Genomic DNA, 24279 nt, shown 5'->3' with positions numbered 1-24279 from the left:
TAAATAACAAAACAAAAGTAATAACCAAATATTCATAGCAATTGAAGAATCAAAAGGCCATAAAACATATTAATAACCAACGGTCATAAACGGTAAAAGAAAAATCAATAGGTTAAATGACTCATGGTAAAAAACGTATGAAAAATTAAATGCTCCTTAATGACTAAACGGTCACAAAATTATTTCTAGAAAACCACTTGCTGGATATTAAATAAATAATAAAAGGGTTTGAAAGGAAAAACAATTGTTTTTAACACATATATTACAACAATCCCCCACATGTTACAAACATTAAAATAGAAGGAGATTTAAAGCATGCATCAGTGTGGTACTCGAAAGTTTTAACCGCACCTAGAATAAATAAGTAGGAACTTAATGAATCGTGGTAGAGTTTGACTCTTTTAACCAAATTCACAAGTTGACCAAACATATCACCTACATAACTTTCTAAAAAAAAAATTAGATCAAATCAAATAAAGAAAATTGGGTTGTTCTATAGCGGGTTGGCGCCTTATACAGGCCATGCGCCTCTGGGTTTCATGAGTGCTGTAGAGACTTGCCAAAGTCTCATAGCAGGCGGCACTACCTCCACTCACATAGGTGGCGTCCATCAAGAATATGTGCAGAGAACATCACATCCCAACAAGTATGGACTATGGACCCATTAAGAGTTTTAAACTCATCCTCACTCACTCTGCATCTTTTGTTGTTATACCATAAAATGGCTTTCATGAGCGCTCTAGAGACCTACCCAAGTCTCATAGGAGATAGCACATCCACACTCATATAGGTGGTATCCATTAAGAGTGTGTGCAGGGAACACCCCATCCCAACAGATAGGGACTATGGACCCATTAAGAGCTTTAAGCTCACCCTTAATCACTTTGCATCTTGTACTGTCTTATACCATAGGGATGAACTTATCACTAATCTTTTCAACAAGATAGTTAATAAACATAAATTGATAGTACTATACCGTGATCACATGTGACTTTGTTTCCCATTAAACCTCAGTCATAGGATCTCCAATCACAGAGGTTGGGTATCAATCACAGTGTCATAATTTGGGTATCAGTCATATCCCCTCTCACTAGCCTCCTTGCTAGTGGCTTGGTCAAAGAATCTGCAAAATTCTTTATGACCTCACAAAGTCCATGGACATATACCGGTCTCAATGAGCTACCTCACAATATTGTGCACTTTCTCATTATAAACTCTTTTCTCGAGCTTTAGCAGCCTGAAAATCACAATAAACACGTAGGTGGAACTGTGTTAGCATATAAAGACAAATAAATTAACCAATAGGTTCTTAGCCATTCATCTTCAGTTCCTGCCTTCTCCAAGGCAATTAACTCTGACTCCCTAGTAAACCTTGCTATATAATTCTTTTTTGAAGTCTTCCAAGAGATAGCTCTTCTAGCTAGAGTAAACACAAGTCCTTTCAATATAGAAGGATAATCACAATATGACAAACCAACCTTAATTGTTCCCTTTGCATATCTCAACAATTTAGAGATAGCATCCCAATGCTCAATACCATGATTATGAGTATATCTACTCAATCTACTAACAATATAAGTAATATCATGGCATATATAGTTTGTCAAAACATCAAGCTATATATCAATGATTTGTGCATATTTTTCTTGCAAAAACACCATCACCATGATTCTTAACCAATTGTATTTTTAAATCATATGGTGTAGAGTCTGTAGACATAGGTGTATAATAAAAGTGTTTAAATCTTTTAAGCATCTTGTCGACATAATATATCCGAGATAAAATAATGCCATCATTATCTCTAATAACTTTAATGTCCAACATAACATTAACTTTACCTATGTCTTACATATCAAAATTATATGCAAGAAATATATTTAGTATCATGCACAACATCAATGCTAGCTAAACAAAAATAAAATAAGCTAGTCGTCAATATATATATAAACAAATAATGACACATTCATTATTGTAAAACTTGCTATGCATTTACTTGCACCATTAATCAAATATAAATTAGACAACATCACCTTGTCAAACTTGCCATGCCACTGTTTATGAGCTTGCTTTAATCCATACAAGAATGTCACCATTTCGTACACTTTATATTCTTGACCGGGGATTGCTAGTCCCTCGGGTTGCTCCATATAAATTTCTTCATCATTTAGAAAAATAACTTTGACATCCATTTGATGTACAACAAGTTTATAAATATAAGCAATGGCAAATAACATTCCAAAAGATGCAATTTTAGTAATCGGAAAATAAGTATCAAATAATCAACATTTTGCATTTACTTGTAGCTTTTAGCTACCAAGTCTACATGTACTTATCTATTGTATCATCCGGTTTAAGCTTCTTCTTAAACACCTATATATAACTAATTGATTTGCTCTTAGAAGGTAACTCAACGAGTTCCAAAGCATGATTAAACATAATTTATTCTAATTCATTATTTATAGCTTCTAACCAAAAAAATGCATCAAAAAGAGATTTAATTGCTTCACCATAACATATTGGATCATCATCAACAATATAAGCAATAAAATCCATACTGAGATTCCTTTCATTCTAGCTCGCTTGCTTCTTCTCAATTCTTACACATCATCAACAATTTTATTAGAAAAACCAAAAAATCATGAAATATTTTTTCCTAATTTTTCAAAGGAACACATGCTCAAAGATAATAACATTTTTTAGATTCAATAATATTATTGTAATCTAAAACACCACTCTTGATAATAAGGAATCTATAGCATGAACTATTATATGCAAAACCAATAAAATCACAATCATAGGTTTTAAAACCAAGTTTCCTCATGCTAGGTTCGAGTAATATAACATTTGTCAAATACCCCCACACTTCGAGGTATTTCAAACAATGCTTATGAATGTGACAAACCAAATAATGGCTTCCCCCCACACTTTGGTGAATAGCCCAAAACTGACAATCATAGAATTCATCATTTATTCCACTATTCTAATTTCTTTTCATTCCCTTGATGTAGCCAAGATTTACATGTATAAATCTATCATGCTAAAGATTAATGGAATAAACCAAATATTCACAAGAAAATAAATTTTTCATTAATAGCTTACAAGTGCTTTAAGAAATGACTTCTATGAACTCATCTTTCTCTAAGTATGATATGTCATTTCCTCTTCTTTCTTTTTCTCAATTGATAGTTTTCTTGAAGCATTGATTTGTTAAAAACAAACACTAATCATGACTTGTGATTTTTCAACATGATCCTTACATATTATATATATAGTGGTTGCATATCACAAATTCTATCAAGATATTAAAAGAAAATCTTTTTAACCAAAGCCCCAATAAATTTGCAAAGTATCAAGCTCAACCATATAATAATCAACTAGTATTGGCTCATTTTAATAAATTGCCACTTATATCATTCTTATGATATAATAAATTTATCATATACCAAATGAACCTCAATAATCACATATATTTTATTTCTAATCATCATGTCAGGAAAACTTGAAAGCTAAATGATATAGTCGAAAAATTAGCAAATACTTTTAAAGTATTAATCTAGCATGCCATAGCCAACATAAGAGCTAGATGCTATTTCTTTTTTGAAATAGAATAATCAACAAAGGGTCACCGCTTATCAAATACAATATTCATGTAATATAAATTTCAATTCAATCAAGGAGCACCTTCATCACTTGATTTTTCTTTTAATAAATGAAATTGTATATTGTCTTAAAAAAAAAAAAATAAGACCTATGAATTAGAGTTTAAAACTCAAGCAAAGCCAACAGCTTTACTCCAAGATCTTCCAAATATATGGTTGCCACCACACACCAACTAGGTGTCGTGAGAACCAATCAACTCAATACACGCACCACATCTCTTCCTCTTACTATGTGCTTACCTGCAAAAATCTTTTAGCAAAGTGGTATTCTCTGCACACAATTAGCAATGTCTATGTATTTTCTTCATCACAAAATGAGTAACCACTCATTTTTTTAATTATTAATCAATTTAAATGTTTTCTAACCAACTCAGCATATCACAATAGAAATTACTAAGTTCTAAAAATCCATAAAAGGCTTAATAATTTTTATTGCAAGATTCATGACCCAATCAAAAAAATATTATTTGACAAACAAATTAAATTAACGAAATTTGGGGTCAAATAATCAAAACCTCTTCTAGTCAAAATATTTTCACTTACAATGCCTACACATGACATTAAACTCTTTTTCTGATAAATAAATCAATTATCAGATTTTTTTCATAATAAAATCTTTCCACTCAAGAATTGATCTCAACTTTCTCGTATGCGAATTGCATACCACAAACTCTTATAGTATTTGACTTCTCATAAGTTTAAATACTATTGTTATGATATAATCAAAATATTTGTGGAACCATCATGAAATCAACCTTTAAGATTGTTGGAAATAATTTTGGATGGTGTACAAATTCTCATTGATATAAAATAATTACAATATGAAAATTAACAATAAAATAAATAAAATACGGGAGATAAAAAGTAGAGTATGGAAAGATCTCACAATACTATAGAATTATGCAAAAGCGTTGTCCTTAAAGGTTGATTCGTGCCTCTCGGAGTATATAACTCGGTGCGATCGGATCTTTTGACATGCAACCTCCCAAGATTAGACTATAGCGTCTACCTTCGTTAAGGACGCACTTCCAACAACGAAGAGTAATAGAACAATTTTTTTCCTCAAAGTAGATGACAAAATACAACACCAAAAATAATTGCTAGTGGGGAATGAAAAATAACCCGCCAACTACACGAAAATAGAATGTGGTAAAAATAACAAAAGCATTTTTAACCAAAGCCCAAAGGGGTTAATATATATATCAAAAACTCTTTTTGGTGATATATATATATATATATATATATATATAACGTGTTGGGTTGTTGATTCTCCCAAATGTCATAAACAACAAAACAAATTAAAGTAATAACCAAATATTCAAAGCAATTGAAGAATCAAAATGCCATAAAACATATTAATAGCCAACGGTCAAAAATGGTAAAAGAAAAATCAATAGGTTTAATGACTCATGGTAAAAAACGTATGAAAAATTAAATGCTCCTTCATGACCAAACGGTCACAAAATTATTTCTAAAAAACCACTTGCTGGATATTAAATAAATAATAAAAGGGTTTGAAAAGAAAGAAAAGAAAAACAATTGTTTGTAACACATATACTACAACACATAACGACAAAGATGGTACCTCCGTCAAACTTCTGTCAAAAAATTGACGGAAATCCATGTCAGTGCCCCTAAAATCTTGACACATGTCCATATACAAAATTAAAAAAAATTTAAAAAAAAATTAAATTAAATTAAAATATAAAAAAAAAAAATTCATTTTTTTTTTTTTTTTTGGAAAAGGGGTGGCCGGAAGCCACCCAGCCACCCCCATTTTGCCATTCCCAGAGAACTCTCTAACCTTCAAAAAAATCCGATCTCACTACGAATTTGAAATCCATCCTTGTCTCCAAGTCCCTCTATACTCGTTACTCTTTCTCCCTCTCTAACCTCCCTTCTTTTCTTTTCTTTTTTTGATGATGATGACATATCCAAACAAGAGGGGGGAGGGAGCATTCGAATTAGTGATCTCTGCTTCATGAGGTGTGGTCTCCATCTGATTGAGCTACCCCTTGAGGACTTCTCCTTCTCTTACCTACACTTTCTCTCAAATATTTGTGAGTTAATTGAGATTGTTGTTGAATTCAATGGGTTGCTCTCTATGTTCGAAAAAATCTGGGATCCAATCATGCAAAAGAATTGATTAACAACCAAATAATTGTTGCCTAGATCTGCTACCTTAAATTACGACCGGGCCTGCCCTGGACCCAATCGGGACTTGCCCGGGACCTATCTAGGACCCTACCGAGACCCTACCAGGAGTTGATCGGGACCCGATGTCGGAAAATATTTTTGGCAGAAAATATTTTTCTAAAAATGATTTCTTAGAAAACATTTTCCTATATTTGGCATGTACGGAAAATCAGGTGGAGTCCCTGTCGGGTCCCCGACTTTGGAAAATGTTTTCAACAGAAAACATTTTTTGGTATTTGGTATATATGGAAAATCATATTAAACTTTAAATTATGAAAATGTCCCTATTAGCTCAAAAGGAAATCTTTCTTTTTGAAAAGCTTAAAGAAAACATATAAAATAGGATAAAAAAAAAACTTTATTCGTCACTTGAGACTTAATATAAAAGCTCTTCTATACCTAAGATTTCTTCTCCCTACATAACTTCAAAGAGCCCCATTTGTTGATGACTCAAAATGTGTTTTTCTTTATTCAAAAAAAAAAAAAAAGAAAAAAGAAAAGAAAAGAAAAAGAAAAGAAGAGATTTTCCCCTTTTTTTTTTTTTTATTAGGCTGATTGGTGAAAAGACACAAACACAGGAAAGCGAATAAAGCCAAACAGAAAAGACATCTTGAACTACACAAGCAGCACAGTACTTAGGTTCTTTTGGGTGGTGTTGTTAAACAAACAAAACCCTATTCACCTGATTTTTGTTCAAAAAATTGACATCAAAATATTTTTATTTTTTATATCACATTATTTATTTTTTTTAACTATTCAAATAAAAAAATACTACAAAACAATTTTTTTTTTTTTTTTTTTTAACTTTTCAATACCATTTTTTTTTAACTTTTCTACACTAATCATTATTTTATTATTATTATTATTCAAAATGCATGAACAATGCCATGTTGTTTAACAAACATGGCCCTTGATCCACCCTCAAGATTTTTTTTGACATATCCACATAAAGAAAGAGAAAATGAGAGAAGATTTTGAGCTATTAACCTCCATTTCATGAGGCGTGATTCTCAGTCGATTGAAATACTCATTAGAAACATACAGTTTTATAATTAAAAGCTGTTCTCTCATAAATTACTTAACGGGTGGGGGGGGGGGAAGCAAGCAATGGAGTCGACAGAAAAACATAATAATAGGTTTTAACTTAAAAAAAAAAAAAAAAAAAAAAGGGTCCGTCCACCCTCTAATATCTAATCAATAATTAGATTTGGGTTCTTCTCTTTCTCGATCACTTTACCCACCGCTAATGGTCAAAGGCTTCACTTTCTTCCCCAATAATTCCTACTCTCATCTCTCGCCAATTTCGTGTACGCCAAGCAAGCAATCATGTCGAATTAACTTTTTAAAAGTTCATTCATGGGTAGAAATATATTTGTGAAAACAGCATTTTGACAAATATGCTAAAGAATTGAATTGTAGTTGCTTTGCCTATTTAAGAAATTTGATTAATAAAAGATCCCTATAGAGGAATTTAATGAAGAGTAATAAATGTTATATGCACTCTCACCGAAAAGGATTTGAAATGGAGTGAATTCAGTTAGTACATTTAAGACGAGTAAAGTGGTCAAAAAAATAAAATGATCATTTTAACCCTCCTAAGTACACTAATGAGATCCTTTCCATTTTAATCTATTTCACATTCTCACACCTGACATTCTCCTTGGCGTGACTTTTTATCAAAATTCAATAATAATTTATACCAAATTTAATGGTTATTTTAAAATTTGAGAGTGTGTGTCGATAGCATTACTCTTTAATCAAACAACATGCATGTGATCTCTCATACCTGGGAGTTCTACATACATGTTGTCTCTCCTATGTGAAAGGATTTCTCCTAACAAAGCTTGAAAGTTGTTCTCTAATAAACTACTTTCTTTAAAAATAATTATTAGCCTAAGGGTGGGTGGACTAGGATCGTCTACATTTCAAATGGAATTCATGACCAGGATTTAAAGTTGATATATCGAACGACGCACATGATACCAATGATATAAACCGTTAGATAATGTCACATGATATATCGTGTGAGATACACAAACTTTAAGTCTTGACCATAAAAGAAAAGAAAACGGAGTGAAAAAAAAAGGGGGGCGGGGGAGTGTGGAAGTCAAAGGAAATGAAAAGGATCCTTGTTGGGTGGTGGACGGTGGGGGTGGACCAAGATCGTCTATATTTTAAATGAAAATCATGATCAAGATTTAAAGTTGATACATCTAACGATGTACATGATATCAATGATATATACCATTAGATAACATCACATGATATATCGTGTGACATACACCAACTTTAAATCTTGACCAAATAAAAAATAAAAAAATAAAAAAACGGAGTGGAGGAAAAAGGGGGGGCAGGAAAGTGAGTAAGTCCAAGGAAATGAAAAGGATTCTTGTTGGGTGGTGGAGGGTGGGGGTGGGGAGGTGGTGTGATAGAGGGTCTATAGACAGGGAAAGACAAGGATAGAAAATAGGTTTTAAAGCTGCCGGCCATCGTCTAAAACCATCGGCCACCACTAATGGTCAAAGGCTTCACTGCTTTTCCCCCAATAATGCCTATTCTCGCCAATTTCATGTATGCCAAACAGTCGTGTCAAATTAACTTTTTAAAAGTTAACGGTAGAAATAGATTTCATAAATTCCTTTTCGATGCAAAATATGCGAAAGCAGCATTTTGTTTCCTAGTAAAAGTCACTTTTGAGAAAGTCCAACCATCTTCTCTTTTCTCACGGAAAAAAGAAAAAGAAAATTTGAAGCAATGGAGTCCCGCCAAATGCCATATGCCATTTACAAAAGAGAAAGCAGAACTGCTATTTGGTATATTGTTATACAATTGTCATATTATTTTTTATATTATAAAAAATAATATGGATGTTTTTTGTTTTTTTGTTTTTTTTTTTTGAAAAATGTAGTCTATTTCTAAGGAATAGTTGTTCTTCTTATTAAGTTTTTAGAGGAATATGTATTCTTTTTCATAAGGAAATCATTATTCCCACGGGAATAACCATTCTTAAGAATAGGCTACTAAACCAAAAAATAGCTATTCCATCGGAATAATTATTTTAGTCCAAGGGTCTATTCCGCCAACCAAATGGTTAATGGGGCCTTAATTTTATTTCTTATAAGTCGTTATTCATTTAAACACTAATTTTCAGTATCACATCTGAAAAATGCTATGCCGACTCCAAAAACTTGTTTATCACAATTTATACGGAATTAATACTATGAAGTAATAAACAATTCAATCATCCAAAATATATAAAGCAATAAAGAGGCAGACACAAATATTTTGGTTACGAAGAGGAAACATTTTCGAAACCGATCTAAAAGTAAAACCTCTCCAGGGCAGCCAAACCCAGGAAATCACTATTAAAAGATTATCCAGAGATTACAGACACTAGGAACACTTACAACCCTTTGCAAGACCTTGGCTCTGTAAGATCGACAAGCCTACAACTCATCTCCTTGCTCACAATCTTCTTTAATGTGATTCTCCTTTACTAGACCCTCCCGATAGACTTCTCAACTATAGATTTATTAAAAGAATAATTAAAAGTCTAAGAGATTCAATTTAACGCTCACCACATATGATCTCTCTTAGCACAGCCTCCGACGAACTCTCTGGGGGTGAAAATTCGTGCCTCTCTTTTCTATAATGATGTATGTATATTAGTACATCAAACCTAGACCTGGGCCAACTAAAAACACATTTTTGGGCATAATAGGTACGGGGTGTTTGGATAGGTTAATGGGCTGTCTGGACACGGCCTTGCAGAGCAAAAATGAAGTTTCTAGAAATGCGGTCCGGACCTGGGGAAGGCCTGTCCGGACAGGGCAAGTAATGGGTGAAACAGCATTTTGGAAATGCTGTCCAGCCTTGATCAACAACTCCGATCGACGGGCGTTTGTGGTCTGATTGAGTTGAAATTTTGTAGGGACGTTCATGACACATGAATTTACATTATGGATGGTGGAGATTTGATTTTAAGCATTCTATATCAGTGTTTGAGCCCGTGAACAGTAGCCTCTGCATTTTGAAGCTGAATTAAGCCAACACAAGAACTAACAAACTCCCCCTTTGGCAATTTAGTGACAAAACCAAAATGCCGAGCCAATCCCATCATCTCCCCATATTTACTCCCCCTTTTTGTCACAGAATGACAAAAGGTCTTCATATTTCCTGAAACACTTCACAAAATACATCAAGGCATATGTGGAACAGGAATACAGAAATAAAACTTATGATCACAAAAAAATGACGTAGAATGCAAGATCATGAACACACATCACCAAAAACTCCCCCTCAACATATGACTCAATAATCAACAAGAAGCTAAAAAAGCAAAACATGTTTCTCCCCCTCAAAAGTCAAATGAACACACACGATACACACATCAATGACTCATGTATTGCACAATGAATATCTCAAACATGCTCCAAATATGCAAAATATACATGAGACTAGAAATAGCAAGAGACTCATATTGCTTAACCCAAGTAAAGAAAAATATTCCATTCAACCCATGCTTGTGTGGTGTGTGTGTGTAAGCCATCCAAAGAGAAAAATTTTCAACTTACAAAATGAGGAGAAAGTTTCACCACCATAAGGTTTTGACAAGTATATCAAATCAAAAGTCAAACCTTATCATACTAGGGCCTAGCTACTCTCATCCTATACATTTCTCTTTGTAAAACATTTTGCACAAGTTTGACACAGTGAAATAAATTCCTTTTGGAATATGATTTTTTGATTTTATTTGTTTCACTATTTTGTTTATTTTTCTCTTTGAGAAAGTGTCCTTAAACTTTTGGTGCTCATCACAAAAGAGAAAACATAAATTTTTAAGCCTTAGGTTCAACTAGCATATGGTCAATTTGAAAAATATGACTAGTCAAAAACCTCATATTGTTACCTAACAGACCTCACAAATAAAGTGAAACAAAACCTCAATTTAAGCTTAAATATGTACAAAAGATAAAGCATAGGCAACATGTACCACATAAGCTTAGGCTTTAGGTAACCACAAAAACAAGTCCACTGACGCAAATTTTCATCTCATGCATATTAAGAACATTCCAAGACGCAAGGAATTAAATCCATAAAAAGCAACATGAGAAATTAGTCATCTAGGTGCATAAGACAAAAGAAAGAAAAGAAAACAATCAAAGTAACATATTTTTGTCTTTTTGAAAATTTTCACAAAAGAAATGCACACACATGAAAACAAATGCAAAACAAACAAAAATGTCATGCAACAAAAAAAAAAAAAACAACATGCTTGAATTGAGATTACAACAGGCAATACATGAATATCCTTTGGCATTAAACTTTCATCACATCTTATAGGTCACACTACAAAATAATGATTTGGTTTAATAACTACTTCTAGGTCTTCACAAGACATTACACATTCATGAACACTTGATTAGCAAGTAGACAAAAATCTTGGTGGTCCGTACACAACATCACATCTATAAGCCTTTCAAAGATCATGATATATAAATTTCTTGAAAAGTCCTTTATGAATATGCCTCAAAACAAGAATCTCAAAACAACCATGTATACACTCTTCATACAAAAAGTGTAACAACAAAAACAATGCAATGCATAAACAATAAAGCAAAAAAAAAAAAAATGCAAAGCAAAGAAAAATAACTCGCTCTAAGATATTAAAAAATAAGCAAAACAATCAATCCTAGGCAAGTTATTGACTCACCTAACTTTAGGTGAGATCACTACCACGCCCCCTTAATGGGTGAATGGTATAATCCTTCCTAACCCAAACCTTCTTGAAAGAAAGTGTAGAGACGTGAACATTTTTAATCTTGTCTAATCTACACAAACCTCCCATCATCATTGTGCATAACCCCAAAGGTTCTTTCCTAGAAACATAATTTTTATTTTTATGCATATGAGGTTTCAATTTAAAACAATTGGGTCGAATGTGACCAACTTTTCCACAATGATGACATGTAGGGATAAACCTTTTAGGAGGTAGATTCCTAGGAAGATGGATGACTTTATACTTGGGGTAAGATACACAAGGTTCAATATGAATTTTCTTAACTTTCTTACCTTATGAGGTCGAGGCAGCTACTGTTTTTCTTTTAACCAAAGAGTCTTATACTTTTTCTGATTTAACAAATATTATCTCGGAAGTAGAATCATTGTCAGAAGACAAAGCAACATGACAATCAAAATTTAACTCAGATTTATCAAAATCAGAATTCTGAGTATGCAACATATTCTCAAGGGAATTGCTAAAGAATTTTTCCAATTGAGTTTCTGACTCTTTTAATTTATTCTCTAACAAATCAACTTTAGAACCTAAAACAAGATTTTCAGATTTTAAAGAATCAATTAAAACATCTAATTCAGACAATTTAGTAACAATAGATTCTTTCACATGTTTAAGATCTTGAAAATCCTCCAAACAATTTGTGTATTGATGTCTCAAAAGAGTGAATTTTTCCAACAAATTGTTGAAGGAGTTTATAAGATCATATTCCCCTTGAGAAGTATTCATAGCAAACAGGAGTCAATAGATCTCACTTAGAAATTTAATCCAAACAGAGTGAACCCGCTCTGATACCAATTGAAAACGCTATGCCGACTCCAAAAACTTGTTTATCACAATTTATGCGGAATTAACACTATGAAGCAATAAACAATTCAATCACCCAAAATATATAAAGCAATAAAGAGACAGACACAGATATTTTGGTTACGAAGAGGAAACCTTTTAGAAACTGATCTAAAAGTAAAACCTCTCCGGGGCAACCAAACCCAGGAAATCACTATCAAAAGATTATCCAGAGATTACAGACACTAGGAACACTTATAACCCTTTGTAAGACCTTGGCTCTGTAAGATCGACAAGCCTACAACTCGTCTCCTTGCTCACAATCTTCTTCAACGTGATTCTCCTTTACCGGACCCTTTCGATAGACTTCTCAACTATAGATTGATCAAAGAAATAATTAAAACTCTAAGAGATTCAATTTAACGCTCATCACATATGATCTCTCTTAGCACAGCCTCCGACGAACTCTCTGGGGGTGAAAATTCGTGCCTCTCTCTTCTATAATAATGTATATATATTAGTACATCAAACCCTAGACCTAGGCCCACTAAAAACACGTTTTTGGGCATAATAGGTATGGGGTGTCTGGACAGGTTAATGAGCTGTCTGAACACGGCCTTGTAGAGCAAAAATAAAGTTTCTGGAAATGCGGTCCAGACCGGGCATGCAATGGGTGAAACAGCATTTTGGAAATGCTGTCCAGCCTTGATCAACAGCTCCGATCGATGGGCGTTTGTGGTCCGATTGAGCTGAACTTTTGCAGGGACGTTCATGACACATGAATTTATATTATGGATGGTGGAGATTTGATTTTAAGCATTCTATATCAATGTTTGAGCCTGTGAACAGTAACCTTTGCATCTTGGAACTGAATTAAGCCAACACAAGAACTAACAACATCATTTCAGTTATATGATAGTCGTCTAGCATTCTATCAAGTGTGCGTTTGGCATTGCAATTTTATAGACAAAAATTTTGCTTCTTTTCTTTCTTTTTTCCTTTTTAAGGAAAAATGCAAAATTAGTCCATATGGTTTACCTAATTTACAATTAACTCCTTATAATATCAAAATGAACTCAGATGTCCTTGAAATATGTCAAAAAACCAATTTAGTCTCTACAGTCAAATTTCGCTCACTAATTTAATTAACAAATTTCGTTAGTGTGAGATTGACTTAAATGTGACATGTGTCATAATTCTATTGACTCTTACGTTCCACGTTATCAAAATCAGATAAGTCAATGAACAAAATTTGACTATAAGGACTCAATTTTTTTTTTACATACCTTAACGACCTTTGAGTTTATTTTGAAACTACAATGAGCAAATTGCAAATCAGGTAAACCACAATGACTAGTTTTGCATTATTCTTGTTAAATATATTGGAGAATATATTGTAGTGTAAGAATGAGAGAGAGAGAAGAGAGAGACCGGAAGGAAACAATGGACTACATTGTATTGATTAATATTGTATGTTATGCTTACATAGCTCTCTATATATAGAGAGAGAAGAAGTAGTGGGCAAAAAACCCGAGACTAATATCTAATATATTCTTAACATCCCCCCTCAAATTCAAGGTATAAGTTTGAGTTTGGGTAGCAGAAAGGGAAAGAAAGAGTTGAAGTCGCCGAAAAAGCTGCTTGTGTCGAAAGAATTGCCAGAGTGACGCCATAAAAGTTGCTAGAGACCGGTGGATTCTACCTAGATTGAGCTATGTATTTAGGCTGGAGCTTGGTTCACTTGGTTTTTAAAGGGGCTAATCATGCCTGAAACCTTTGGACCATCTCGCCTAATCGGCTGAGCTAAGGAGGGCCGGTTGAAAGGGCTAATCACGCCTGAAAACTTGCGGACCGTTGCAAGGTCTAACCCAAAATCCATATTCTAGTAATGAACTAGCTGGCTTGGTCGGCTGAGATATGTGGCCCGGTGATGACTGCGGTTGGCAAGGCATAAGTGAGTCGGTTGAAAGGGGCCTGTTTGGCCCGAACCCATGGATTAGATGAAAGATTGGTCTGACCCAAAAGTGCCCACCGCAAGAAGATTGAACAGGGTTGAACTGCGCTGAAAAAGGCTTTGGAACCGAATTGAACAATGTATGAACCGACTTGAATCGGACAAAATAAACGCCTCTAACTTGGTGAAGAATATCATTTTGTGCCATATAGAGATGCAAAAAGCAAAAACAGACTACAAATTTGAAATCAGGACGACAAATTGAGTAAGAAACACCTAGTCAACTCTGAGAGTTGTCAAAGTCAATAGTCAACTCTAAGAGAAGTCAAAGTCAATAGTCAACGTAGAAAAGTCAAACTAGCCAGTGTTGACGTGGCAATAAATGATGACGTAGGATGAGGGCTGACTTGGTGATCTCTGTGGGTGACACGTGGCTGCATGGAAGAGTGGAGACTCTTTGCGCGTGTAGAACAAACGCTACACCAGGGCGGTGCTGGGGAGCGTGACGCCCACACGCAGAACCTTCTGCCGGAGCGTCGGAGCTCCTTTGACAGCGTTCTGGACGGAATTGAGATGACCGGCGGCAAATCTATCGAACAGTGCTGAAACGAGGCTGATCCACTGAATGTGGCGGCATGTGGATAACACGGCAGCCTTACGGGCGGCGCGTGTGAGCGCGTGATAGCTTAGGTGGCAAAGATCTTGATGGATCTGGATTAGTCGGCGTCTTATCCAAAGATTGGCACTAATTTTGAGGCAATTGGACCACCGTGGAAGGAAGAAGCAGCACTGTAAACTTTCAGTGGAGTGCTTGAACTGTAGAACCTAAGAGCCGTACGTGAAAACATGTGAGAACTCCGGTGAGGCTGTTCTCGAAAACTATAGATTGAGCAGCTACAAATTTATAGGTTGGCACAACTTTTTAGGCTATGGGCAGCAGAAATTTTGGAAGCACTTGATGTAGGGCAACAAGACTGAAATTTTTCAAAAGGAAAATGCCAAAAAAGACGTTTATTGAAAGCCACAGAAAAGTGGCTTTGATACCATGTTAAATATATTGGAGAATATATTGTAGCGTAAGAATGAGAGAGATAAGAGAGAGAGCGGAAGGAAACAATGGACTACATTGTATTGATTAATATTGTATGATATGCTTACACAACTCTCTATATATAGAGAAAGAATAAGTAGTGGGCAAGAAACCCTAGACTAATATCTAATATATTCTTAGCAGTTCTTTAAAACGCATAATTTTAAAGATTAAACTGTAATTTTAAATGTCGAACAACAATTTTGCCACTGCTTCAGAAAAATCTCTATCAAATTGTGCTATGTTGTTGTCAAGTTTGAGTTAAACTATAACTGTGATTTGCATTTCATTAGCTTGCTTAAAGGGTTGAACATCATCATTATGTCATTAGAAGTTTGAGTCCTTTGACTTATTTTTGGGTAACAGAGACTTCACTTGTTTTGAAATAAATTTTTATGAGCACATTAGCATGTTTTCTGTGAGGTATGATGTTTGAACTTAAGCTTGTTCTCTTTGAGATTTGTTGGATGACCTATTGATGAATAACCATTGGCTTTCAAGATATAAAAATAAATAAATAAATAAATAAAAAAGAGAAGGAAAAAGAAAATAAAGATCATGTTGAGTTTTTCACTGAGTAACCGGACCTCTTGCCTCGTTAAGCATTGAGTGTTCGCGTCAAAAGGTGTGAAGTTCAGTGTTGATTTATGATATGGCTAATCTGACTTTGTAGCCTTTTTGACTTAAGTTAATACGCCCTTAGGGATGTTCTACATCTAGTGCCCTAAAGTCACCTGGCTTGGGAGTCATTAGCCTAACACTTGTTACATGAGTCAATTAGAAAGCTTAAGGGAGTTAGACATTACAGAGCCTAAAAAAAAAAAAAAAAAATGTATATCTTGCCTTGGTTGTATCATTTGATAGAGATTTTTACAAATTTTATGGAACTTATCTTGAGTTTAAGCTGAAAGCTTCATGATTATATGCTAATTACACTTTACACATTTCAGAACATATGAAGTCTAAATTGTCCATTTATGAGTGATTTGATTCTGGATTTCCTTTTGACTATTATGATGGTGTTTGTCTTTTTAAGTTTGCTCATGAATAAGAACCATGGTTCATGTGAAACTTCTTTCTTGTTAACAACATAGTGCACAATGTTTGTGGGTATCATTCCTGTTAAGCCCTCACGAGACTTCACTTGTCCACTAGGGATGCCTAGGGGTTTAAAAGGCTTATTGCATATGCTAAATGCAATCGTCTCTCCCACGAAAGAGGATTTATGTTTCTTGCTTTCATTGTATTTTTCGTTTTCTTTTGCTAAGGGACTAGCAAAATGTAAGTTTGGGGGTGTTTGATAAGTGCCAAATATTGCATATTTGGACCCCTTTATTTACATTAGTTAATCCTTTAGTTGTGTCGTTATTTAATATTTTGTGTTAGTTTTGTGTTTTTAGTATTTTGTAGGTCGTTGAAGAAAAACTACAGCTTTAAAGGGAAAAATGCGAAGTTTGGAAGAAAGCATACTTTGAGAAGACCTAAATGATGTGGTTAAGTCTAACCAAATCCAAGAAAAGGTTAAATCAGATTAAAGTTCAGATTTGATAAGATTTCGGATCGGATTCAAATTCAGATTCTGCACAAGTCTTAGTATTTTGACCTTAACTCTCTGCTCAAATATTGGATTGAAGTGATTCAAACGGCATTGGAAAGCTAGCTCAAAATACTACAATTTGTTGTGAAATAGAATTTTCGTAATTCGGACGGTTTCTATGTCAAAATCGCCCCGCAATTAAGAGACACAAATTTGGACGAATCCTAGTCCGATTTCAGACTTCTATTTTGACTGGGAGACAGACTTCCGAATTATCTAGGTTTACTTGGGCTTCTAGGACTTCCCTAAGCCTATAAATAGACTTCTTTGCATTCAAGAAAAGACACACAATCCTAGAGAGCAAAATTCTTTTGTTTAGTTTTTCTTTAGGTTTAGTTTTAGGTTTAGATTTTATTTTTTATGTGGAGCTAAATTCCCAACTAAGGTTGGGGATGAAGCCTCACCGATGAAGAACAACATCACCTTTATGTAAGTTTTTATTATTCTGATTTTATTGGGTTTTTATATTTCAATTGTTTTACTTCTAATCAATTGTATGGAGTGATTCTTGGATATCTCTTGTAATTCAAGGATACATTTGATGATTTGAGATAATTTCATATGATTGATTGCTTGGCTTTTAACTCATAAAAATTGGATATCCCTTGTGATTTGTTCTACGGATACATCTGGTGTTTCGATTTAATTTGGATTCCTTTTGTGATTTGGTCAATGAATGGATACATGGGATGGTTTTGATTAATTCTTTGAAGTATAGTAAAACATATCTATGATTTAATTTGTGAGAACTTCGGATTCATATTGATGAACATAAAGTATGTTGTTATGATTTGGTGAGTGTGAATTCCCAAACCTTAGTACCTTTATTCTTAGATTTACTTATTTTATTTAGTTTATGTTTATCCTTTAATTATCAAAACCCTTTTGGAACTAGATTAGGATTTAATTAGTTTAGATATAAATTGCTCTTTCAAAAATACAATTCTCTGTGGGATCGACCTCGCACTTGCAATCCATTAAACTACAATCGATTCGTGCACTTGCGAGTTAAATAAATTTGCACAACAAGTTTTTGGAGCCGTTGCCGGGGAATTGTTCAATTTTTGAAACCAATTTATATTTAAATTAGTTTTATTCTTCTACTAGTTATAATTACGATTTTATTTTTCTGCAATTTGTTTTGTTTTATTCGTGTTACTAATAAAAAAAAGAAAAAAAAAAAAAAGATTTTTCTTGTTGTTTTTTGTTTTGTTTGGCTTGTTTTACAGTTCTGCCGCAGTACTTTCCGCACATTAGCACGATCGAGCGCACTCACAGCATAGGCAGCAACTGCAACAATTCCGTTGATTTTTGCCAAAAATTAATTTTTGGTCCTTTTTGTGAGTTTTTAAATTTAAATTTTATTTTATTTTATTTTTTGTTAGTTAGTCGTTTTTTTTGTTTTAGTTTATTTTATTTAAAACTAAAAAAAAAAAAAAATTAAAAAAATATTGGTTAATGTTTTATGTGGGATATTTGCATGCTAAAAAGTGAGGGGGAAGCATGAATTTTCATTTTAATGATTTTAATGCATCTCCTAGTTATAGGACACCAACTCCTACCAACTACCCTCAAAATTTTTACCCACATAATCCATGTTCATACTGCTCCAATCCTTATCATCATTATAGTGATTGTCCATCATGGGGACAAGATTCTAATTTTTCATATGAGCAAATGAACACCACTTTCTCCAGTCCAGGGTTTGATTCAAATTTCAATTATTACAACTCGAACTGGAGCAACCAATCTAATTTCTCATGGTCAGCTCAAGTTACAGGAAATTATGCTCACCAATTTGATGAATTGCACCATTCAGAATATCCGCAGTTCGATCATCAAGCTCAACCTCCTGTTTATCAGTCTACCACTCAAGTGCCACAGCCTGCACCACAGTCATCACTGGAAGACATGATGAAAACATTAATAGAAAAAGTCGACCAGTCCAACTTCCAGATGAAACAAGAACTGCATCAATTCAATCAAGAGCTCAAAGATGAACTGTGTCAATTCAATCAAGAGCTCAAAGATGAACTGCGTCAATTCAATCAAGAGCTCAAAGATACCAATACTCATGCTACCGCAGGGATGGAAGAATGGATTGGGCAGAGTGAGAATGAACATCCATCTGAACATCAACTTAAACCAATGACTCAATATTGGGACAATGATAGCATAGAGGATAACAATGAGGAAGAAGAGCTTCAAAGTCAGCTGATGGCTGAACGACACTACATGATTGATGAGGATGATTCCGAAAATTCTTATCATGAGCATGCCCAAGTCACCATCACACTTGAGAGTGAGGAAATTGTGGATAACAAAGAGGAGGAAGAGAAAGATGAGCAAGTTGAGCATCTTAAGCAAGTTGAGCACCATGAGAATAGTGAGCCCCCAATGGATCCTAATCTGCCCAGTGACATGGAAGTGAGTACTGAAGCTCCTGCCTGCATCACTGTCCCTCTTGAGGCACATCAGGAGCCATCTTATGTCAAGATATTCATGGACTTGTGCACACAAGCACACAAATCTAGGAACCACTTTCCTAAGAAGATCTGTCGAAGCAAGCAAGTCTACATAAGATGGCGAAACATCCTTCTAGAGGGCTATGAAGTTTTGAAGAAGAAAGGGTGGAAAGGATTGGTTGGACATCCGCATGATAGGGGGAAGCGCTGTAAAGTTTTCTCCTCCAGTTTATTTTCTGCACTTCACTCCACAAATTCTTTCTTTCCTCTTTCATTATAGTGCATTTCTTTTTATTTGGTTTTTGTCTCTAACAGCAATTAATCTTTTGATGTTTCGTTTCTGTGAAAAAAAATATATATATATTGCTGTTAGTTTTTGTTGACAGGTGTTTTGGTGTTTAAGTTTGGGGGACGCCCTAGCCTTGTTCACACTCCGATTTCCTTACTTCCGGTAATGTATTTCTATACTACACATTGAGGGCAATGTGTAATTCAAGTTTGGGGGTATGGAAAAACACTTTGTCTATTTATTTTTGTTTTTATTTGTTTATTTTTATTTGTCATTTTGTGTTAAAAAATTTGAAAAAAAAAAAAAAAAAAAATTGTGCTATGTTGTTGTCAAGTTTGAATTAAACTATAACTGTGATTTGCATTTCATTAGCTTGCTTAAAGGGTTGAACATCATCATTATGCCATTAGAAGTTTGAGTCCTTTGACTTATTTTTGGGTAAAAGAGATTTCACTTGTTTTGAAATAAATTTTTATGAGCACATTAGCATGTTTTCTGTGAGGTATGATGTTTGAGCTTAAGCTTGTTCTCTTTGAGATTTGTTGGATGACCTATTGATGAATAACCATTAGCTTTCAAGATATAAAAATAAATAAATAAATAAATAAAAAAGAGAAGGAAAAAGAAAATAAAGATCATGTTGAGTTTTTCACTGAGTAACTGGACCTCTTGCCTCGTTAAGCATTGAGTGTTCGCGTCAAAAGGTGTGAAGTTCAGTGTTGATTTATGATATGGCTAATCTGACTTTGTAGCCTTTTTGACTTAAGTTAATAAGCCCTTAGGGATGTTCTACATCTAGTGCCCTAAAGTCACCTGGCTTGGGAGTCATTGGCCTAACACTTGTTACATGAGTCAATTAGAAAGCTTAAGGGAGTTAGACATTACAGAGCCTAAAAAAAAAAATAAAAAATAAAAAAAAAAAAATGTATATCTTGCCTTGGTTGTATCATTTGATAGAGATTTTTACAAATTTTATGGAACTTATCTTGAGTTTAAGCTGAAAGCTTCATGATTATATGCTAATTACACTTTACACATTTCAGAACATATGAAGTCTAAATTGTCCATTTATGAGTGATTTGATTCTGGATTTCCTTTTGACTATTATGATGGTGTTTGTCTTTTTAAGTTTGCTCATGAATAAGAACCATGGTTCATGTGAAACTTCTTTCTTGTTAACAACATAGTGCACAATGTTTGTGGGTATCATTCCTGTTAAGCCCTCACGAGACTTCACTCGTCCACTAGGGATGCCTAGGGGTTTAAAAGGCTTATTGCATATGCTAAATGCAATCGTCTCTCCCACGAAAGAGGATTTATGTTTCTTGCTTTCATTGTATTTTTCGTTTTCTTTTGCTAAGGGACTAGCAAAATGTAAGTTTGGGGGGTGTTTGATAAGTGCCAAATATTGCATATTTGGACCCCTTTATTTACATTAGTTAATCCTTTAGCTGTGTCGTTATTTAATATTTTGTGTTAGTTTTGTGTTTTTAGTATTTTGTAGGTCGTTGAAGAAAAACTACAGCTTTAAAGGGAAAAATGCGAAGTTTGGAAGAAAGCATACTTTGAGAAGACCTAGATGATGTGGTTAAGTCTAACCAAATCCAAGAAAAGGTTAAATCAGATTAAAGTTCAGATTTGATAAGATTTCGGATCGGATTCAAATTCAGATTCTGCACATGTCTTAGTATTTTGACCATAACTCTCTGCTCGGATATCGGATTGAAGTGATTCAAACGGCATTGGAAAGCTAGCTCAAAATACTACAAATATGTTGTGAAATAGAATTTTCGTAATTCGGACGGTTTCTATGTCAAAATCGCCCCGCAATTAAGAGACACAAATTTGGACAAATCCTAGTCCGATTTCAGACTTCTATTTTGACTGGGAGACAGACTTCCGAATTATCTAGGTTTACTTGGCCTTCTAGGACTTCCCTAAGCCTATAAATAGACTTCTTTGCATTCAAGAAAAGACACACAATCCTAGAGAGCAAAATTCTTTTGTTTAGTTTTTCTTTAGGTTTAGGTTTAGGTTTAGATTTTATTTTTTATGTGGAGCTAAATTCCCAACTAAGGTTGGGGATGAAGCCTCACTGATGAAGAACAACATCACCTTTATGTAAGTTTTTATTATTCTGATTTTATTGGGTTTTTATATTTCAATTGTTTTACTTCTAATCAATTGTATGGAGTGATTCTTGGATATCTCTTGTGATTCAAGGATACATTTGATGATTTGAGATAATTTCATATGATTGATTGCTTGGCTTTTAACTCATAAAAATTGGATATCCCTTGTGATTTGTTCTACGGATACATCTGGTGTTTCGATTTAATTTGGATTCCTTTTGTGATTTGGTCAATGAATTGATACATGGGATGGTTTTGATTAATTCTTTGAAGTATAGTAAAACATATCTATGATTTAATTTGTGAGAACTTCGGATTCATATTGATGAACATAAAGTATGTTGTTATGATTTGGTGAGTGTGAATTCCCAAACCTTAGTACCTTTATTCTTAGATTTACTTATTTTATTTAGTTTATATTTATCCTTTAATTATCAAAACCCTTTTGGAACTAGATTAGGATTTAATTAGTTTAGATATAAATTGCTCTTTCAAAAATACAATTCTCTGTGGGATCGACCTCGCACTTGCAATCCATTAAACTACAATCGATTCGTGCACTTGCGAGTTAAATAAATTTGCACAACAGTGTCCCCATGCCTATGCAACCCATGAAGGCCATTGCCGCTGCAGCAATTTCTGCGTGTTCTGAATTTGGGGTCCCGGAAACCATGGCTGCCGGAATACTGACCGGAGGGATTTTATTTCTTATGGGTGTCACTATGTTGATGCAGGTAGTTTTCAAGATAATTCCTCTGTCTGTTGTCAGGGGTGTCCAGCTGGCACAGGGCTTGTCATTTGCTCTGACTGCCGTCAAATACATTAGAAAAGTTCAGGATTTTTCGAAGTCCAAAGCTGGGAAGAATAGGCCCAGGATTGGTTTGGATGGGTAGGTGTTGGCAATTGCTTGTGCATGTTTTATTGTTATTGTTAATGGTGCAAGACAGGAAAAAGAGGAGGATGTTGATGTGAGAGAGATTGGTGGTGTTTTAGGTAATGAGGAGGTGGAAAGGCAGGGGAGGCGGTGGAGGAGAAGAAGAAGAATCAGAAAAATAATCTTCTCACTTCCTTCAGCTTTCATGGTGTTTCTGTTGGGTGTGGTTTTGCTTTTATGAGAAGGCCTAGAGTGGTGGGAGACATTAAATTTGGACCGTCATCTATTGAAGTAGTAAAGATATCTAAGCAAGCATGGAAGGAAGGGTTCACCAAGGGCACAATTCCTCAACTCCTCTTGTCAATATTGAATTCTGTGATTGCTGCTGCAAGCTGTCGTCGGATCTTTTTCTGGGGAGGGACTTCTTGGCGACGTCACTTTCAGGACCGTCGGGCTAATGAACATGATCGAGTGCTGGTTTGGAGCCATGCCGAGCTGCCACGGCGCCGGCGGGCTAGCTGGGCAGTACAAGTTTGGTAGGAGTGGTGGGTGTGTGGCCCTTCTTGGTGCAGCCAAATTGCTATTGGGTTTGGTGTTAGGGAGCTCTTTGGTGAAGATTTTGAACCAATTTCCTGTTGGTGTCCTTGGGGTTCTGCTCTTGTTTGCTGGAATTGAACTTGCCATGGCTTCAAAGGACATGAATACAAAGGAGGAATCCTTTGTGATGCTTCTTTGCACAGCAGTTTCTCTAGTGGGATCAAGTGCTGCTCTTGGGTTTGTGTGTGGGATTGTTGCTCATTTGCTTCTAAGGTTAAGAAATAATTTAAGTAAAGATGATTAGCCAATTAAGGTTCTTGTGTCATCTTTGTTAACGGCTCATGCAAAAAGCATCCTTGTTTATTAATTGCTCTTGTAATGGCTGAATTTTTAGTGGTTTTCAGATGAGCCATGAATTGCTAGCTGCATGCTAGCTTTTTCCTGGAAGCATACATTTTAGTCCCCACTTGCTGCTATCAATAAAAAAGCACACTCAAGAATGTGCTTGAGTGTTTAGAGGCACATTCTTGGTTGCTTGCTTGATGGGTATCTCTCACTCTCTCTCTCTCTTGAGAAACAGTTGACAAGTTCTTAGTGCAGAGAGTGAAGATCTAAGGTGGTGTTTGACAAAAACACGAAGGTGAAAGTAATTTTGAGTTTTTTGTGAATGTTATGCGATGAGAAAAGTTGTTTGTTAATATTTTAACCCTTTTTTTTTTTTTTTTGAAAGAAAAAAGAAAAAAATTGTGTAATGAAACAAGTCCCAAGCTACTTTTCTGTCTTTTCTGTTGGCTATGTTACTTATTTTCCTTGAGAAGGCTACTCAGAGCACTTCAAATTAATTAAAGAATTCAACTGAGTTGCCATCCAAAGCAAGTGCAATATGATGATATCTATGTCTTTTAA

At 34.6% G+C, this 24279-nt stretch overlaps 1 pseudogene; it reads left to right on the top strand.

Moving 5' to 3' along the window:
* The first annotated feature begins 14827 nt into the window (after positions 1 to 14827).
* On the top strand, positions 14828 to 23723 carry LOC148583607 (molybdate transporter 1 pseudogene; annotated as a pseudogene).
* Positions 23724 to 24279: the final 556 nt, after the last annotated feature.

The sequence above is a fragment of the Corylus avellana genome, chromosome 9 (assembly GCF_965113065.1).
Source record: "Corylus avellana chromosome 9, dhCorAvel1.hap1.2, whole genome shotgun sequence".
Classification (NCBI taxonomy): Eukaryota; Viridiplantae; Streptophyta; class Magnoliopsida; order Fagales; family Betulaceae; genus Corylus; species Corylus avellana.
Note: the sequence above shows the minus strand (reverse complement) of the source record. Positions and strands in the feature narration are given on the sequence as shown.